Source organism: Amblyomma mixtum, chromosome 3, assembly GCF_055824585.1.
Source record: "Amblyomma mixtum isolate Tamu chromosome 3, ASM5582458v1, whole genome shotgun sequence".
In the NCBI taxonomy this organism is placed as follows: Eukaryota; Metazoa; Arthropoda; class Arachnida; order Ixodida; family Ixodidae; genus Amblyomma; species Amblyomma mixtum.
The window spans coordinates 347,335,289-347,355,131 of NC_143014.1; positions in this window are offsets into that span (position 1 = coordinate 347,335,289).

The window sequence follows — 19,843 nt, forward strand, 5'->3', positions numbered from 1 at the left end:
GATTGGTGGCCCGACTGCCGAGTTCATCTGCGGTGAATCTATGTGTAGCATGTATCATGCTTGACGCAAGCGTGTGGAAGTAGTAGAGACTTCGTTCGGCGTGCGTCACGAAATCAGATTCTGCTCAATTTCTCCTGAAAGAAAAGTGGTTGCGACCTTTGTATCAACGAATAAACGTAATATACGCGTCCAGTAGACTCTAATCCTTGGTTCCACAGCAGCGTCTGTGGCTCGGCCTTAGTTCTATTTAAAACATCTCTTCCATATACTCTTCTGCAACGAGACTCGTTTAAATTTTTTCTTATGGGACAAAAAATGTGGCACCCTCTTTCCTAGCTCCGTAAGTGCAACATATGTGGACCAAGTTGATACTACTGGAATAGCCTGTTTTTCGTTTATCTATACAGTTATGTAAACTCGGTTCCAGTTGCTCTATAATTCGTTCGACATGATGCTGGGTAACTGCTCTCGAGAGCAAAAGAGGTGCGCATACTGACGAGAGATTTTCCTTTCGCCGCCGGGCACGTGACCATTGGCCGTGTGACATGTGGGAGGCAGTGGCCTGAAGCTCGGTTGAATTTCAAACCTCTATTTTCCTCCGAGCTTTCGATTTGTGACGACGTACTGGCATGAGCAAAATGAGATGCCACACACTTTCTGCGCGAAAGCTATTACTCACTAAGTCCGAGAATGCCTTTTCAATATTATATGCCAAAAGGAAATCTGGCGTGAAAAAAAAAACTGCTTCCCACACATAGTGATAATTAGAGAAGGAATAGAATGGAGCTGCATGCCGGAAATTCCATTGAACGAAAGTTTTTTGTGCCAGACGTGGGAAAATTGGTAGGGTTCCAACATAGCCAAGCCGAGTGGATGTAGGAAAGCATATGTGCATGTGTTTAGTATGGTTGGCTGATGGTTTTGCTTTGCTGGGCCATCGGCACGTCTCGCGACAATACTAGGCTCAGGTTAAGCTCTGTTCGAGATTAAGCTGCTCTCGCGCTGCAGATGGAAGTTGATAAAAACGACGATCACGCATCGTCACAGTCAAGCACTTGACAGTGTCGAACTTCAGCGCATCAATACACAGCCCACCAACGAGTGTTTTGGTGAAAAGCGCCCATGGACGACACACCGTCATGACACACCGACAGAAGGCAAGGAAAAAACAATTTCGCCGCAGTGCTCACAAATAAAGAAGCTGCATAACCAACGAAGCTGTCGTGACTGGCATCAATAAACAATACTGTGCGCTTATAACTGAAAGCGTAAGGCCTTTGGTTTGGTTTGGTTTTATGGGGTTTAACGTCCCAAAGCGACTAAGGCTATGAGAGACGCCGTAGTGGAGGGCTCCGGAAATTTCGACCACCTGGGGTTCTTTAACGTGCACTGACATCGCACAGTACACGGGCCTCTAGAATTTCTCCTCCAAAGAAATTCCAGCCGCCGCGGCCGGGATCGAACCCGCGTCTTTTGGGTCAGCAGTCGAGCACCATATCCACTGAGCCACCGCGGCGGCCGTAAGGCCTTTCTGTACGAGACGGGGAAAAAACCACGATGCGCGTTCAGCATTCACTCTTTCGACTTATGGGGAGCTGAGTTTCATGTCAGGACTACAGGCATGGCAGGACTACAGGACTACAACACAGAATTGATTTTAAAAATTGGGGGAGGGGGGACAATAAATACCTGCATCGTGAAACAAAACGGGGCTTCATTCTTTCACAGTGCAGCGGTTTGATATCGTCCGCTTGCTCCGCGACTGCTTGGCAGTGCCTATGTTTGAGTACAGGCGATGAGCGCTTCTCTTCGCGACTGTCAGCAACAAAGGAGCCGAAAGACACAATGTAATTTATCAAGTGTGACTAGCGCCCATGCGAGAGCGAGGGCTAAGTCCTGCGTTCCTCGGGGACACCCAGATGCGAGTACTGCGGCCGAATACAGCTTATTCGTCCACCGTGGACGCGAGCGAGCTGCGCGAGATAGCACTGCCGTCTGTACACTTGCGTATGCTCGTGCAGGCATGCAAAGGGTGATGAAGATGGCTGCAAAAGTCCTTCCGGTGTAACACAGCTACCGCGTGTGGCGTTTCGTCTGCCAATGGCTCAGAGAAAACGCTGTAGCTGATTACGGTTCACCTCACCTTTCATCCCCTCATGGCGAAGCTCAAGAAACACCACCCTGGTTATATGCTTCACTGCAGGGAGGATGTAGCAGGCGGTGGTGGTCAGTGTCTAGGGTGGTTTGGTTCGGGCTTATGGGGTTTAACGTCCCAAAGCTACCCTGGCTATGAGAGACGTCGAAGTGGAGAGCTTTGGATAATGTCGACCACCAGGGGTTCTATAAAGTGCATTGACATTACGCGGCACACAGACATCTAGCATTTCACCTCCATCGAAATGCGTCCACCACGGCCGGGATCGAACCCGCGTCTTTCGGGTCAGCAGCCGAGTACCATTACCACATAAATACCGCGGCGACCTTGTAGGGTGGGTAATAACGCAACTTGAGTGCCAATTTCAGAATGAATATCTGGAAATTCACGCGTGGTACGCTAGTTATACCAACCGGAGTAATCTAGCAATAAGACCGACGCCAAATCTATAATAGAGCGTTCACGCTTACTATAGAGTGAAATAAAGTTGTACTGATTTTGATTTGGGAGACTGACGACCATAATTATTCAGTCACACTCTGTCCAGCTGTTCGTTCGACGCACATGCTCAACGGCTTTCGTGTAGCTGCCATCGTATCAAAAAATACTGAAAATCTCAAGTGAAAGACATTGTTTAATGTCATTTAATGCAGACTTGTTCACACCATTTCCATAGAGGTATTGTAAACAATCACCGCCCCACGTTCCTTGCGTGAATACGCGAGCCCCTGCCTTCACTTGCGAGGGCATCCCCTTTACGCTCTTAGACTAGTTCCACTTACGGTTTCACTTAGGAACTGGAACTTTTTTGCGAAATTGTTCCAGCTATATAGCTGGAACTGTGATGTACATATTCCAAAAAGAAGTGGCGCATAATATTCAAGTTTTAGCGGGAAAGGTGCAGCATACCTGAAATACTCGGAACGTAGTTGCAGATATTTCAAGTGGAACGCCTTTCCGGTTACCTCTTGTAGGCCACGTGCTTTTTAGCCACAGTAGCTCCGCAGAACCTGACACCTTATCCCAGCTGGCTTCTGAACAGTGCAAATTATGACTCTTCAGTGGAACTGAGCAGTGAACACAGTACGCGCAAGTAGGTATAGGCAGAAACATCGCAATAACATAATAAACAGCTGCCGTTCTGCCACAATAAGACTACGAGTATCTTGAACCTTGCGGGGCTCTTGGCACTGAATCGACACACGAATACTGTTATTCACCATCTATATATATATATACATATAACAGAAGCCAACAGCCACAGAAACCAAGGGGCACAGGGGATTTTTTTTAAATTTATTTATTTTGTGGTGTTGATCAATTTAGAATATTACTGAATATGTTATCGCTTAAAGATAATTGATTAGAAAAGCAGAAGAAAAAATTTACCGACGATTACGTTACTTCCTAATGCGAAATTTGAGCGCAGCAAATAAGCTGTTTCACCTTTTCGATAGATTGAGGCAAAGAAATCGAGCAACACATGTATGCGCTATCACAGAATTTTTTTTTTTATTTTTCACACGTATTCCTTTAACAAAGACTCCACTAACAGTTCTTGACAGTCATGAAGGAAGCTTTGTGGTCGGAGAAATAGACTGATATATGTTCGACTTGGTACACCAATGCTTGATTCTCAAAGACGAGATCTATACAAGTGCCTCGCGAGGTTGTCACAGCCGTGGGACGCGTTACGAGCGAGAGGAACGGGATGTTCTCCCGCATAAGTGTTAGGAAATTGCTGTTTGTCTTTATGTCAACATTAAAGTCCCCCACTACTAACATCGGTGTGGATCGATGGACGGTTAATGCGAGTTGCAGGAAGTGCACGACGTCTTTCGTGAGTGCGGTAGGGGCGAAGTAGGCAGCTACTACCAGCAAGCCGTTGGGCAACTTTACGGCGCACAGTTCGCCAACTTCATGTGACGTGCCAAACATTTCGACTGGTATTGCAGAGAGACATGTGCGCAAGTAGATAGCGACTCCCGCCGCTCTGTTGTGGTCTCTGCGAGCACCACAGCAGTATAGGAAATCTATGATTTTGAGAGGCTCTTTGGGATCCATCCAGGTTTCAGCAAAGCAAAGTACAGAGGAATGGCGCAGAATGTGATCGTGGTGAACGTCCTTGGCATGTGCGGCAAGGGAGCGTACGTTAAGAATGTGGTTGTGAATGATGAATGAAGTGCTGCCAGCGAATGACGCGTCCATTGGCTGTCTGCGTGTGTTACTGATGTGTGGTTAACATGTTAAGCTTCGCCTGTAAGAGTGGAACGCGACAGCGTCTTGCAACGCTGCCAGGGAGTCCACAGAACGCCATCGCCAATTCGGCTGTACGCCTTGCTGGACGGTAAATTTATTTTTTGAGGAAAGGAAATGTATCTCTCTCGCATATCTGGGTGGACACCTGCACCTCGCCGTAAGGGAAAGGGGGAAGATGGGAGTGAACGAAGACGCCGTATTAGCTAGACGCGCCTTTGTTCATTCCAAACCATTCAGCTGGCATTACGGAGTGGCTAGCGTGCTCGTATCGCACTCCGGAGACCCTGGTTCGATTCCCCAACTCGACCAATTTCGTTCTCGGTTTTATTGATTTATGCGGTCTAACTAGAAAGGTTAATTAGGCTATTTCATATTTATATTATTGTATTTCTATCCATCGTGTTCTGTCATTAACCTGTCAATTGTTGGAACTGTCTAGGATGTTCGACACAACGTATATGAAACGAGCAACGTCTTACTGAGTGGGGAAGTGCGTGGTGGTGGAGGGAACGCGGCTTCGTACTTATCTGTTTTTTTCAGCAGCGTCTCCTTCCGCGGACGCTGTTGTCGCTGCGGCGCGCGTCTTTCTTTTCTTTTCTTCTGACCTCTTCATTCTCCTCTATATTAATTAGGCTAATTGATTAATTAAGCAATTAACTAAACTCAGTCCAACTTAGTTGCAGCATCACTACACGATCCCTTTGATTGGTTGCATGGTTACTAGCCAAAGTACAATTGGCCCCATTTGAAATTCACGCACTGTGACGTCACGAGCATTTCGACCAATTGAAAAGCGTGACATTGGGGGCGGAGCTGGTTACGAGGCCGACGACGACGCGAAACCCAGGAACGGACGCCAAAGAGCTGCGCTCTAAAAACAACCACATGCCGCCGGTGGGATCCGGATCCCACCGGCGGCATGTGGTTGTTTTTTCTTCTGCTTTTCTAATCAATTATCTTTAAGCGATAACATATTCAGAAATATTCTAAATTGATCAACACCACAAAATAAATAAATTAAAAAAAAAATCCCCTGTGCCCCTTGGTTTCTGTGGCTGTTGGCTTCTGTCATATTTATAACGAGCCCCTCATTACCCTTCCCTTGTTTGCTTAATTGCTTAGCGAGGGCCTCGATTCTGGCAGCCTTGACGCCATAGGAAGCATAAGAGGGTTCTCACTCAGCTTCCACTCTCTCCGTTCGATGACGTTCTACGTCACACCTGCGGTAACTCAGGACGTTCTACGTCCGCCGCGTATGAACGTGGGTGGCGCTGTTGAACACTCTCAAGGTTAGGTTACTTGTAAACATAAATACCCCCGAAAGCAGAAGAATTGACAGCCGTCGCCGTAGCTCAGAGGTAGAGCACCGGACGCGTAATTCGGAGGTCGTGGGTTCGGATCCCACCGGCGGCATGTGGTTGTTTTTTCTTCTGCTTTTCTAATCAATTATCTTTAAGCGATAACATATTCAGTAATATTCTAAATTGATCAACACCACAAAATAAATAAATTTAAAAAAAATCCTCTGTGCCCCTTGGTTTCTGTGGCTGTTGGCTTCTGTCATATTTATAACGAGCCCCTCATTACCCTTCCCTTATATATATATATATATATAGAATGAAGGGGTCACAACTTTCCGATTATCTTCGTTTATTACCAACAGTTTAGGACGGTCCTCCGTCCTTCATCAGGGTATACACACGAATGAATAAAACTTCGCATATTCATGGCACCGTACGCAAAGGGAGAGGTGAAATCACTCTCTCTCCTACTAGAGGAAGGAGAGCCAAAGCCAGTGTAAGACGCAAGAGTGCTCCGGTCGATTTAGGGGCACGAGAAGGAGGGTTGCGAAGGTCAAGGGTATAAAGTAAAGTAAACAAAACAAAAATAAAAACAAAAGAACAATAGAAAGACAGCGGCAGAGGCATAGGTATAACAGCTATAGCGGTAGATGGGGAGGGAACGAGTTGCTTCTCAGAAGGCGTCAGCAAGAATATTGGGGGAGAAGCTCACTTCGGTGTGGGTGGCGAACCCAGGAGAGAGAACAAAAAATTAGCTCTGGCTTAGCTAAGGTTAAGCCTTGATATACGTCGCGAAAATGCCATAGTATCTCACACATCACAAACATGGCCCAACGGATTGTTCAGAAAGTTCGACGTAAACACTCTGGACGCACTTGCACTTTCAGTCAGTCTTCAGACGTATTCAGTGTAGCGGTGAGTCTTTGAATCTTCTTCCATGTTTTCCTCCTTCTGCTGCTCCTCCTCCTCACTTTGTTGACTACCAGTGGCCACAGCGGTCGCCATAGCGCGTCGTTCGGCTTCTTGGTGACATCTTTTCGCGAAGCGTTCCTCGCGTTGTTCCGGCGATTCCGGGCCCTATAGCAAGCAGCCAGGTTTGCCTGATGGACGGCAAAGACGGGGCATCCGCGCAGGAGGTGGTCTATCGTCTCCTCCTGGTGGCCACAGCGGGGGCAGTCTGCGCAGGGGGCCAAACCCTTGCGGTAGAGCCTTGCCCCAGTCCATGAGCAGCCCACACGGAGCCGGAGGAGGAGGGACCTCTGCTGCCTTGGAATCCCCTTGTCCGGCAGGATCTGGGGGGGGGGGGGGGGGGGGGGGGGGTCCCTTGGGCAATCCTGGGGTCAGGGTGCCCCAGGAGAAGTTGCCGCTCTGTGATGGAACAGGCAGCATCCAGGGGTACTAAAACACCAAGGTACTAAAACATACGAAAAACACTGTCAGTGTGATTTTATGCCATATTTTCCAGCAATCATTGTCATCAGGAGTGGTGCCGCAAGACTGGAAAGTAGGCAAGGTTGTTCCAGTCCCGGAAAAAGGTCCTCCATCTTTATGCTCTAGTTATGGTCCCATTTCACTAACTGGCGTTTGTTCAAAACTAATGGAGCATGTGCTTTACTCTCACATAGTAAAATTCCTGATATCTGTCACTTTTTTCATCCTAATCAGCATGGGTTTCGCAAAGGGCTATCATGTGATACTGAACTAGCTTTATTCATTAAAGGGTCAGTCTACTCACCGAGATGAGTGTATAAATAATGGCATATTCTGGTAGTTGGCACCCTATAACATCAATAACGAGGGGTCTGCGCCCGGTTTAGGCAGGAATTTATATTTTATTTCGGCGTTAAAAGTCGCGTAAAAAAGCATAGTGGCGACCCCAAACGTTCATTTTGTTCAAGAAAGTGGTAGTCTTTTTTTGTAGAAGCATAAGTGAATATACTACGTACCATTTGTATGCCCCAATGTCAGAGAAACGCACGTTTTGTTCTAGTAAACTGTAGAAGGCGTACCGCTCGCTTTTTCTGTAAATCACATGAATATTTATAGTTACACGTACGCAAAACGCAGGCACATTCCCACTTTTAGTTCAGCGTATGCTAGCAGAGACGCAAATATAAACTCAGCCTATAGCGGCGCCATCTGCTTGTCAGGACGGGAACCATTGCTGTAAACAAACCGACTCTCCACTTAAGCCTAGGAGGGGCAGAATCGTAACTCTAATTATTAAAATAAAGCAAATTTATCTCTTCTATGTTTTCTTATAGGCGAGATGAGACGAAGCGAAAGACAGGCGTCCCAGTTATGGTCAGTGAACGCACTGAAAAAGGCAGCAACAACGAGAATTCAGTCCGAAGCGAGAGGTCCGGCTTCGACGGGCGCCGCCATGTTTGTCGCCGCGCGGCGGAATTCCAGATGGTTGCCAGATGAGACTACCATCTCATACAGATGTGTTCCCACATTAATAAATTCTATTTTAAAATGTTCTACCGCACTCCTTGGCACCACAGCTGGCTAAACGGTAATTTGAGTAAAGAGCTATCGGTTGCCGCAAAGAAAATATGGTCGATAAAATTCAGTAGACTGACCCTTTAACGACATAAGCTCTAATCTCGATTTAAACATTCCGGTGGACGCTCTCTTTTTGGATTTTGAAAAGGCATTCGACAAGGTTCCCCATCAAGGACTTCTACTTAAACTTTCAAGCTTACACATTATCCCCCTTGTATTAGATTGGATACGCAATTTTCTCACTAACCGGAAACAATTTGTGTATGCTAATAAACTTTCGTCAGCTTGTTCCCCGGTCCTTTCCGGTGTCCTCCAAGGCACTGTGCTTGGGCATTTGCTTTTTCTAATCTATATTAACGACCTGCCTAATAATATCACTTCTCATATCCGCCTATTTGCAGACGACTGTGTAATCTACCGCCCCATCCATAACACCTCTGACTCTCGCTTACTTCAAGACGACCTTAAACGTGTTGAAGCCTGGTGAAATACTTCGTTAATATCCTTAAACACTAATAAAACGTCATTGATTTATTTCCATCGGCGCCAAAACTACCAACCCTTCAAGTATGAAATAAGTGCATCTGAAATAGCATCTGTTCAATCGTATAAATATCTCGGCATCACATTTTCTAACACACTTAATTGGTCAGCGCACATAACAAACATAACAAACGAAGCTAATCGCACTCTTGGCTTCCTCCGTAGGAACTTTCGACTCGCTTCTGCTTCACTTATAACATTAACATACCTCAGATTTGTCCGCCCGAAGTTGGAGTACGCATGCTCAGTCTGGGACCCTCATCAATCTAACCTTTCGAACACCCTCGAATCAGTTCAGAATCGCGCGGCTAGATTTATTTTTTCGGACTACTCGTATCAAAGCAGCGTCACTGCACTTAAATCTGAGGCTAATCTTACTAATCTCGAGTCCAGACGTTGCATCTTTCGGCTCTGCCTCTTTCATAAATTTTATCACAGCCAACATGATGTTTCAGCTATCCTGCCAGCTCATCGCTTATCAAGCCGTACCAACCATCCCAAAGCAGTCTACCCTTCCCCCGCACAGACTACAGCTCATCTTCGCTCATTCTTCGTGCAAACTGCTCGAGACTGGAACAGCCTGCCAATCGACTCCGTGCACCACTCCGATCCACTGCACTTCAAGGCTGCCATCCAATCTCCCATTAGTGACACATTCAGCCCAAACCTCATGTAATACCCCATTCCTGCGGCATTTGAGGTATTGATAATAAAAAAATAAAGTACCACGGATGTACAGCTGGGAATGGACCCCCCGTGAGCTGCTCTGGCCAGGGCATCAGGAGCTTCATTGCCCTGGACACTAATGTGGTGGTAGTGGAAAACGTTTATTTGCTCTATTTTACAGCATTTTTTGCGGCTTCAGGTGGAGTCTTCCATCTCCTCTTCAGGGTCGGTTCCCCTAGTCCAGGGCTCCGCTGAGGGTAGCTGCCCTGCGTGCACGCCTTACTAGTCCTTGTTGGACTTTCAGGATGTCGCTGGATAGCATCCTCTCCCACTGTTTCGCACTGGAGTTTTCTATTATGACTAGCTCATCTATTTTCTGGCAAGCCCATGTGGTATGGTATACGGTTGGTTTGTCTCCACACCACGGGCACTGGCTCTTGTACTGCGTGGGGTAGATTTTACTTAGCATGTTTAGGCACGGGAGTTTTCCCGTTTGTAACTGTCGCCATGCTACGGCGTCTTCTCTATTGAGTTGTTTGTGTGGGGTGGGTATTTTCGTCTGATCCCTCTGTAGTAGTTAAGAATCTCTGTATAGCTTTGGGCTACCGGCTCGGGTTCCTCAGCGGGGTCGGGATTGTTGGATGCTCTGTTTGTTGCGTACCCTCGAGCTATCCTATCCGCCTCCTGATTTCCCGTAATGTCGGTATGTCCCGGCACCCAAGCTTTTGTGTGTTTGGCCTGGTTGTTTTCGGTTTTGCCGCTTGAGCGGAGAATACGGAGCGCGCTGTGGCTGATTATGCCGTTTAGGTAGTTGCGGCATGCAGCTTGTGAGTCGGTGAGTATGGTTAAGGACCTGTTGGATCGGTAGCCCTCCGCTGCCGCTAGAGCCACGGCTGCCTCTTCGGCCTCGACTACCGTACAGTTCCGGATTGATACGCTGATGATTTCTTTAAGGTCCGTGTTGATCACCATTGCCACTTTGCTTTTCTTGTGGTTTCAGTCCTCAGCGTATGTAGCGGCGTCTACACTGTGTCGCTTCTAGTTGCCAGTGTTCTTTGTACATACTCTGCTCTTGCTTCTCTTCGCACCATGTGTAGGCTCGGTTCCATATTCCTTGGTATCGGGGCTACTTTCATGCTGTTTCTGTATTCGTCTGGTATCGTCTCCGTGCTCAGTGCCTCCTTTATCGTAGCTTCATCGCCGTATCTGCTCAGGAGTCTTCTGCCCGTTGCCGATAGTTTTAGTCTTTCGATCTGTGCTACTATTTGCGCTTCTTGGAGTTCTTCGAGACTGTTGTGTAGCCCCAGAGTCAGTAGTTTGCCGGTTGATGTTGACTGTGGTAGTTGAAGCGCCGTCTTGAGGGCTTTCCTCAGCATTGCGTCCGCTTGTTGCATTTCGTATTTTGTGCAATGATAGTGTGGGAGGCTGTATCTTAGTTTTAGCGTGTCTGTATCTTTCATGCCGTGTCTCTTCCTCGAGATCCTTGTTATCATGCGGGTTACTTGGTTAGTTGCTGTTTTAAGTAGCTGGGGACCCAGGCCAGGGAGAAGAAGCAGCCGCGGGAGCAAATGCCGTTCAGCCTGGCTACCAGCTTGCTGGCAATAGGGAGCCGGCACCGTGGCGCTTGCAGGAGCTGTAGGGCCACCCTGGAGTCGCTCAGGATGGCTGCAGACTGTACAGCAGGCTGTGAGTCTAGTATGTCGGCAGCCAGGTGGAGGGCTGCCAGCTCTGCTGTGGTGGAGCTAGCCACGAATGGAAATCTGGCTTATCTTCTGTCACCCACCGCCAGTTCTCCGCCAAGAGCACTATATACACGCGGCGCACCCTCCTCGCGCATGCGCAGTAGCGCGCGGCGCATCTGTGGTAAACACGCGGACCGGCTAAGGTCAGGCGGCGGCGGCGGCTGTGGCGAGGAGGCGACGCACATGCGCAGTAACGCCAGGCACATCTGTGGGTCAGGCGTAGAGATGTGAGGGCCTGAAAAAAACACTGCAATTTTGGAAAAAAGCCGTTTTTTTTCGTTTTTTTTTTCAGATGACAAAAAATGGAAAAAAAAACATCTAAAATTTCACAATGCAATTTCGAGGTTTCATGATTGCCTGCTTTTAGTTTAGATTTTTGTTTTTGCTTTAAAAACCATTACAGTGCGCATCGTTGAACGATTAGAGAGAAGTCATCATCGCCGGTGCCAGGTAGTGCTTTTAAAACGTTCGTGCTGCGAGTACGAGGTTTGAAGGCTAGGTCACATATAAGATCCAGGCTTGACTTAAAAACACACTAATACTTGAACTCGCGGCTGAAGTAGAACAAAATGGCTACAAATTCTACAGCCCGACACACACGGCATAAATAACATAGGCTGCTGTGCACGTAAGCGGTTCTGCTGCGCATAGTGCCGCATCAAGCGACAGTGCCTCTGAGTCCGATATGGAGTGACTAATAGATCAGTTTTCATGTTCCCTTTCTCGGTGCAATAGAACAAGAAGTTCGTTCGACAAATATGATATTTATATCTCCATATTCGCCTGAAGTGCAAATCATTTTTTATCTTCTCGGTGCAATAGAACAAGAACTGCAAGAAACTACAAGAAAACTACAAGAAAACGCCAGACCTCGCCTTACGAGGCACAAGGAAAATTGGCTTGTACCTACACCTCGCACCTCATACCAAACGCAATCTTTGAAATACATTACTCCCACATTGCTCAATAGTTTAGAGTCGTCAAATTTCGATCCAGCATACGAACCTAAACATACCATCAGTCTGTTCTGTCGGCAGAAATTATTATAGTTTTCTTAGATCTTGTAATGTGAGGCGTTTTCTGTGCTGTAATTATTGTACACATGTCCCTTGTAGAAATTTACTGTCGCTTCAATTTGTTATATACTGTGTCCAGAATGTCCAACACATTGTACCTCATCTGTTTTTTTTCTTTGTTTTCTTTTTTTCTGTGCCTGAAGCGTTACAAACTGTTGTTGCCTTGCAATGTTGAATTTGCATTTATTTCTTGCGCTTGAACTATATTGCCTCTGTAATATGTATCTGTATTTATTTTTCGTTTGTTATGTTGATGTTGTTTCCGACACGCTGCAGTGCCACCATGTAGGGGGCCGGGGCCCCTGTCAAGCTGTTTTTTCAACTTTTAGTCCCAGCTCCTACCTTTTCGAAAGGAAAGGAAATAAAGAGGAAATGAAATGAAGAAGTTCGTTTCACAATATGACATCTACAACTGCATATTCGACTCAACTTCGGAGCATTATCATTGATCGTTGTGCTGTTAAAAATAAATTTGTTTTTGTCACATTTTGCAAAATTTCCAATTTTTCATGGAAAAAACCCTGTAAAAAACGGTTTTTTTCATGCCATTCAAAATTTCTTGAAATTTTACATCTCTAGTCAGGCGGCGGAGTCGGCGACGGCTGCGGCGAGGAGGCGACGCCCCTGCGCCTCTCGTGACGTCACTTGGTTTTCGCACGTGCGCAGAACTGCCGGCTCCCGCACACGCGAAACTCGGCTCTGACCCACGTACTGTAGCTTTCTGCTAGAAAAACAATATCCCAACAAACAAAGTACAAAGTAAAAACACAAAAAATAAGCGCACGTATGCGTATGTACAGGACATCATAGAACGGACCGCCCCAGCAGTGCAGGTGTTGAGCGTAATTAAGCGTAGAAAGTTGGGCTAGTTGGTTGGTAGTACTATTGTGATACATTCCAGCGGCTAAAAAGACAGGGACGAAGGTAGACGAGACAGGACGAACGCCGGACTTCAACTGAGGTTTATTTCACAAACAGCGATAATATACAAAAGGGGGCGCAAGGAAAAGTAATCCGTGACAAGATTAACCAAGGACCGTTGTAACGTGAGTTACGAGTTAGACCAAGACATTTTGAACTTCTCAAGACAAGCCAGTGACTTGCATGGCGGAAGGGTGGCGCCGCTTTCGATGGAGGCAGAGCAGCCGGCCATTTGGCCCTGCCATATAAAATAGGCAGGGCAGCTGGATGCATATATATACAGGGAGTCCAAGCTATCTTGAACTAAGATTTAAAACAAACTGTGCATTATTAAGGACTGAAATCGCGTGGATGTTGTTATGGTTTATCTGAAGTTACACCACCACTTTTTCGCCCCTCCTGTTTGAATAGTTAGTCGAGATAAATAAACAAAATTTTTAAATATATCATGAAACATTCAGGCCTCAATAGCAAAGTTGTAGAGCTCCACAAATAATGTCCAGCCCAGGCACTCCCAACGAGATAGGCTTAGCGTGCCCGTTTTTATTCGGGAAAAAGTAAAGCCCGCGGAGTTAAAAAAAATATCACGTGAGACCGCACTCCGTGCGCCCAGATGCGCCCCGATTACAGCGCTCTCATCTGTGCTTTGTAAAAAAACTTCACTCGCTTCGCGCCTTTCGTGCTGCCCAAGACAAAACACCGCGTTTTGCTTGGTTCCAAGAAATGCGCCAGTGGGTTCGGGCGGCAATTTGAAGAAAGGGCGGCTCCCGTTTTTCAGCGTAAATCGCACGACCTTATCAGGCTTGTCATATGCGCCCTTGCCTATTGAAATCTTCCTCCCAAATTCAATCCCATGAGATTGTCATCGTTCTTCCGCATGCATTCTGCTAACGTGAGAGCGCAGTTATCACCGCAGAAACGGGAGCCGTGCTTTCTTTCAACTACCGCCCGAACCCACTGGCGCTTTTCTTGGAACCAAGCACAACGCGAAGCTCTGCCTTGGCCAGCACGAAAGGCGCGAAGTGAGCGATGCTTTTTTTCAAAGCACGGATGAGAATGCTGTAATCGCGGCGCATCCGGCCGCACGAAGCGCGCTGTCACGTGGTATTTGTTTAAACTCCGCGGGCTTTCATTTTTCCCGAATAAAAACGGCCACGCTAAGTCCATCGCGTTAGAAGTGCCTGGGTTGGACAATATTTGTGGAGCTCCACAAGTTTCCTATTGACGCCTTAACGTTTCAAGGTATATTGAAAAAGTTAATTTAGTTATCTCGACTAATTATTCAAATAGCAGGAGCGAAAAAATATTAATGTAACTTCAGATAAACTCTAACATCATCCACGTGATTGCAGGTCTCAAGAATGCTTAGTTTTTTATAAATCTTGGTCCAAGTTGGCCGGGATTCCCTTTATATATCCGATTATTCAGCCATGCATACTCTGTCGACAAACTGCCAAATGCAAAATAATAAAAACTCCCATGAGGAAAGCGAAAAGTTTTCTTTAAAAACACAAGAAAAATGGCCTAAAATGTAAGGACCCACCTCCTATTTCTGTTTCACTAAGATGTGTGGTGAGCAAATTCCCAGGGAGTCACAAAAACTACTGTAGAGTGTAACGCAGATGATAACTTGTGACCGGACTACTAGTGAAGCGCAATGTGACTTTTAAAGAAGCACTGTAAGAAATCCCTATTTTAGGCCTACCCTGATTGCTTAAAATCTTAAAGACATAACGCAATGAACCCTTCTTGGGGATTTTGCACCATTCTAAACGCTACTAGGCTATCATCACGTCTTTTGAAGTAGCACACTTTTTAATACAGTTTGCAATGTGCACCTCCGGATCAGATTGTATACTGTTTGCAGTGCGCAGGGATGAACAGCTCATCTATGATTGTATTTTGGGCGCTTTTTCGGGCATGTCAAAAAAATTTTCTACCATGCTTCAAATGAAGAGGTGCTGTCGTAGTATTTCTTCACAGAATTTCATCGCCAACAAGGAACCGCGTGCGGAAACACAGGGTGGAACATATTCACCACAGAGGTATAAAGGGTGTAAATCCCGTGGCATCCATGCCTCCACTACGCCCCAAGCGGCTTACAAGATGCGAAAAAGCCTGAACACGAGATATCAGCAATAGTGTAAGCTTTATATCAGGTATTTCGGCCAATATTTTTAGTAATTTTCAAAAATAGGCTTTTTGAGGTAAAATATAGTTTTTGCCGCATAAAATTACCAATTTTGGCAGAGGCCAGAAAACCGATGAATCGTCTTAGGTAGCAAGCTGGTCAACTAAACTTCAGTAATTAACTCTTTTACTCTCACAATTACCAACTAGTTGCCATTACACATTTGTAGGCGGTCGGTAGTAATAGCCATATCAGTTTTTGGAATTGCTGTGGCTAAATAGGTTGTAGCACCACCGCTTCTGCTCGCGCGATGAAGAAGAGCTTCGCGAGAACGAGCAGAACAGAACAGGTTAGTCGCCCGGCTCGAACGGCAGCCATCATCTTCAGCTCTTCGAGGCTGGCACAAACAGCCTTTGTCCATGGAACGGCTTCAGCTCAAATAAATGTGGCTGCAACCCTTCTCGTACCACTGTGCGCCACAATATTTTCTCTATATTGTGCCAAAATACATGCGCTTTCGAAGAGCATGCAGCGAAAGCAACCTTTTCAGTGGACATAACTAATAAAAAAAATTTTGGTGATCTATCGCGCCAAGGGTAATCACGTTATCGAGATTATAAAAATTGATCTCCCTAATCTTAGATACGGCAGGCTGGAAATCGCTCATTGCAACTAGGGGCCTAACTCTAGTAGTTCAAAAGCTAAATTTTAAAAATAAGTTAACCAACTTGCTAAACACAATTCACCGACTTTTTGATGTTAGCCAAGGCTGGTAAGTCTTTGCCGCAAAAGCCATATCTTTAACTCAAAAAGCCGATTTTTGAAATTTACTGAAAGCCTCCCCTAAACGCCTGCAATAGATGTGTTTCCCCATATATTCCCTTGTTGGTAATGTTTGCACAATACCATTGCAGAATGATCATACATATTCTGTTCACAAAGCAACTAAAAAAAGATGCCCTGGCTTAGCTTGGTTAAGCCAAGAATGCGTTGCATATTGCGCGGTCTTTTTGCGCGAGGTATTGCTTGGCGGCACTCGATTTTCTCAGCAGCTTTTCCTCCGTGACGTATGGATGGATGGATAGGAGCGCCCCCTTTGAAACGGGGCGGTGGCAACCGCCACCATTCTCAGCCGTTCCTTTCTTTTTGTTTTTTTTTCTTTTTTGTTTTAAGTGGTTCGGTGACGTCACGTCACCACGTGACGTGACGTCACGTCACGTGGTCTGGTGGCTGCCCGGCCGTGCCCAAGGGCTTAACTGAGTGATTGCAATATGCTACGCATAAAAGGTTTCAGCGATTAGCTGAACTGCGCAGTCGACAATATCTGTTGACCAATGCAATTTTCCACAATGGCAAGCGGACTGCAAACATCTAGCATAACAAATATTAGGCCTTGAATCACATGAGAAATGATACTGGACCATTACAGCACGTGCATTAAAAAAATCACTTTATTTCACCTCGCAACGTTTCCAAAACGCTAGGACAGGGGACGCCAGCAGCTGCTGATTTGCCTTCATAGTACACTTACTGCAAAAATGGTACAGCGGCTTACACGCAGAATGAACAGCGCACATGCACTGTCTCTTCAGTTCAATACGAGACAATTCATATCGTAACTGCGATGTCATTTGACATTATTTTTATTCAGCCATCTTATACGCATCAATCTAACATGCTAAAACGCAACGCGTAATCGCACAGTGCTATCGGAAATAAGTCGCGCCGAAATTGTGCCTGTCAGTATTCTTGGTACAGGGCCACCTCTTCTTCCCAGAACAAAACGCCCTCATTGAAAAATAATCCAACCTCTGTACCCTATCCAAATATCAACACAGGCTGAATATGCATATCACTCAGTACCGAAAGGATTCCTCTTAATAATCATTTAAGCACAAACTAGAGTGTTCAGAAAAGAGCAATACTTGCTAAAGCCGCGAACGGATAGAGTTAGGAGAAATTTCAGTATTTTCCTGGAGGAACCTGGCTTTTGTAACTACAAATAAATTGTTCGCTGCCCACTGTTTGTCAGCCTTTGCTGTCTTACAAGAAAGCTAGTAGACGTTGCCTTTCATTGCCACGTTTATTTCCACAACAGCTGCTCTTCACAAATTACGTGCATTTGTTGATGCATGTCAGAGGAACCAGCGCAAAAAAAGGACAACTGAAAGCATGGCTTACCAACTAGCCCAAAAACAAGATTTGTAGATGCATGTGCTTTACGGCACACACTTTTGCAATGTAGCGTAGCGGGCGCGTTGCTAATGCAAACAATGCGACAAGTGGGGCTAGTTGATATTTAATTTTTTGAGCTGTAGTAGAAATGCTATCAGTATAAAAATAACAAGACGACACAAGACTCGACGAAGTGCGCTTCGTTCAGTCTTGTATTGTCTTGTTCTTTTTATACTCAGCGCATTTCTACTAAAGCTCGAAAAATTGGTAATGCACACTGAAAGAGAAGAACATCGCGAAGAAAACACACGAACGATGAAGTAAGCAAAAGGACAGAGAGGCGCTAAACATACAACTGTTTCTTTTTTTACTCAGAAATATACTTCTGAATAAAAAAGTACGTTGTAAGTTCAGCGCCTGCCTGATTCATTCATCATCATCAGCCTGACTACACCCACTGCAGGGCAAAGGCCTCTCCCATGTCTCTCCAATTAACCCTGTCCTTTGTCAGTTGCCGCCACTGTATCCCCGGAAACTTCTTAATCTCGTCCGCCCATCTAACTTTCTGCCGTCCCCTGCTACGTTTGCTTTCTCTTGGAATCCACTCCGTTACCCTTAAGGACCAGCGGTTATCTTGCCTTCGCATTACATGCCCTGCCCAAGCCCATTTCATGCCCTGCCAATGCCCTGCCCAAGCCCATTAACCCTGATTCTTTACCCTGTCCTTTTTTTTCCGTTGTTCCTCTATTTCAGCACACACTTTTGGGAAGTAATTTTAGATTTGCATTCGTAGGCTGCTTGCAGTCATCTACACAATAATCAGAACAAGGGTACACAAATCACACAGCCGAGGTAAAGTGTTCTGTCACGGGGCACAAGAACACAAAAAATAAACACAAACACATGAAGCTCATCATATTTTAGGAAAGAAAAAAAATTTTGCTGAATAGAGGGAAAATTTCGCAGACATATTTCACAGGCATGTGTTAACTGGCATATGAGTATAATCTGTTCACGCATTCATGTCTAGCTCAAGGGAAAATAAATTTTTTAGGGGTGAATATACGAGATGGACAAAGACAACAAATACGGTACGTTGGTGCGCCATGTACGCGACGAATTCAGTGCATAAAACAAGACAAAAGACTCATCATCACCATCATCAGCCCTACTACGCCCACTGCGGGGTAAAGGCCTCTCCCATGCGTCTCCAATTAACACTGTCCTTTGCCTGCTGCGTCCACTGTGTCGCCGCAAGCTTGTTAGTCTCCTTCGCCCACCTAGCTTTCTGCCGCTCCCTGCTACATTTGCCTTCTCTTGGAATCCACTCCGTTAAAAGACTAGACCACAAAAAAAAGCGAACACTGCACTGTCAACATTGTTTCATTTTGAGTGTTTACAGACTACCTAGATTACAGGGCTGGTTACATTGGCTGTATTTTCGACGACATAAGCACTTCAGGCAATAGAAGATAGAAAGTATGTGGCACGTTTATGTCAGCGCTTCTTTAAACAAAAATTAGTGAGAGATTAAGTGATTTACACTTAATCTCAGAACTTGCGGCGCATTTGCGGCGCTTCATTCATACAACTCCTTATACCACACATAGGAACGATCAGAAACATTCGAAGACAAGATTAGGCTCGTTAAATGATGAACTCAATTGAATTTCAAGAATGCACACAGTATTGGGTGTATAGTGCCCCAGGAAGGATGTGAACCGGGACACCATCTCTCTGACATGCAGGTAGAAAAACCAGCACTTACATGCCCGAAAAGGTTATCGTGCCTCATAGATACAAAAGATGAATCCCACACAAAACTAGTGCAAATGCTGTGAAACAGTGCATTTAAGTCTTGGGCTGTGAATAATTTAAACTACCTAATAGATATTAATGGAGAGAAACAGATTACATGTGGTCGTCCTGCCAAAAATTGAGATACCATGGAGGACAACGTGGGTGGCGCATATAAGTTATCGCAATATGTTTAATCGCTGAGCAGACGAGATGCCAAACCGTAAACTGCAGCGGCCGACGCCCGATGAGCAAGTATTTTGTCGGGAATGCAAAGCGACGTAATGCACCACCCGATGTGTAATGACAAGTTTCCCCGCAGCATATCATTGCGAGGCTCGTGAAGTGATCCGTTAAGAATGGATAATGTGGCCTTTAAGGCCATGCGGGCGCAGCGGCAACTTCACTTTCTGGTTGCCGAGGCGGGAAAGAGAGCTGGATATTTTGATAGTGTGTATATATATACAGAGAGAGAGCGAAAGGAATTTTAACGAGAGGAAAAAGAGAAGAGGTTGGCCGGTGGTAACATGGCCCTGACCTGCTACTCCACACTGGGGAAAGGGAAGAGG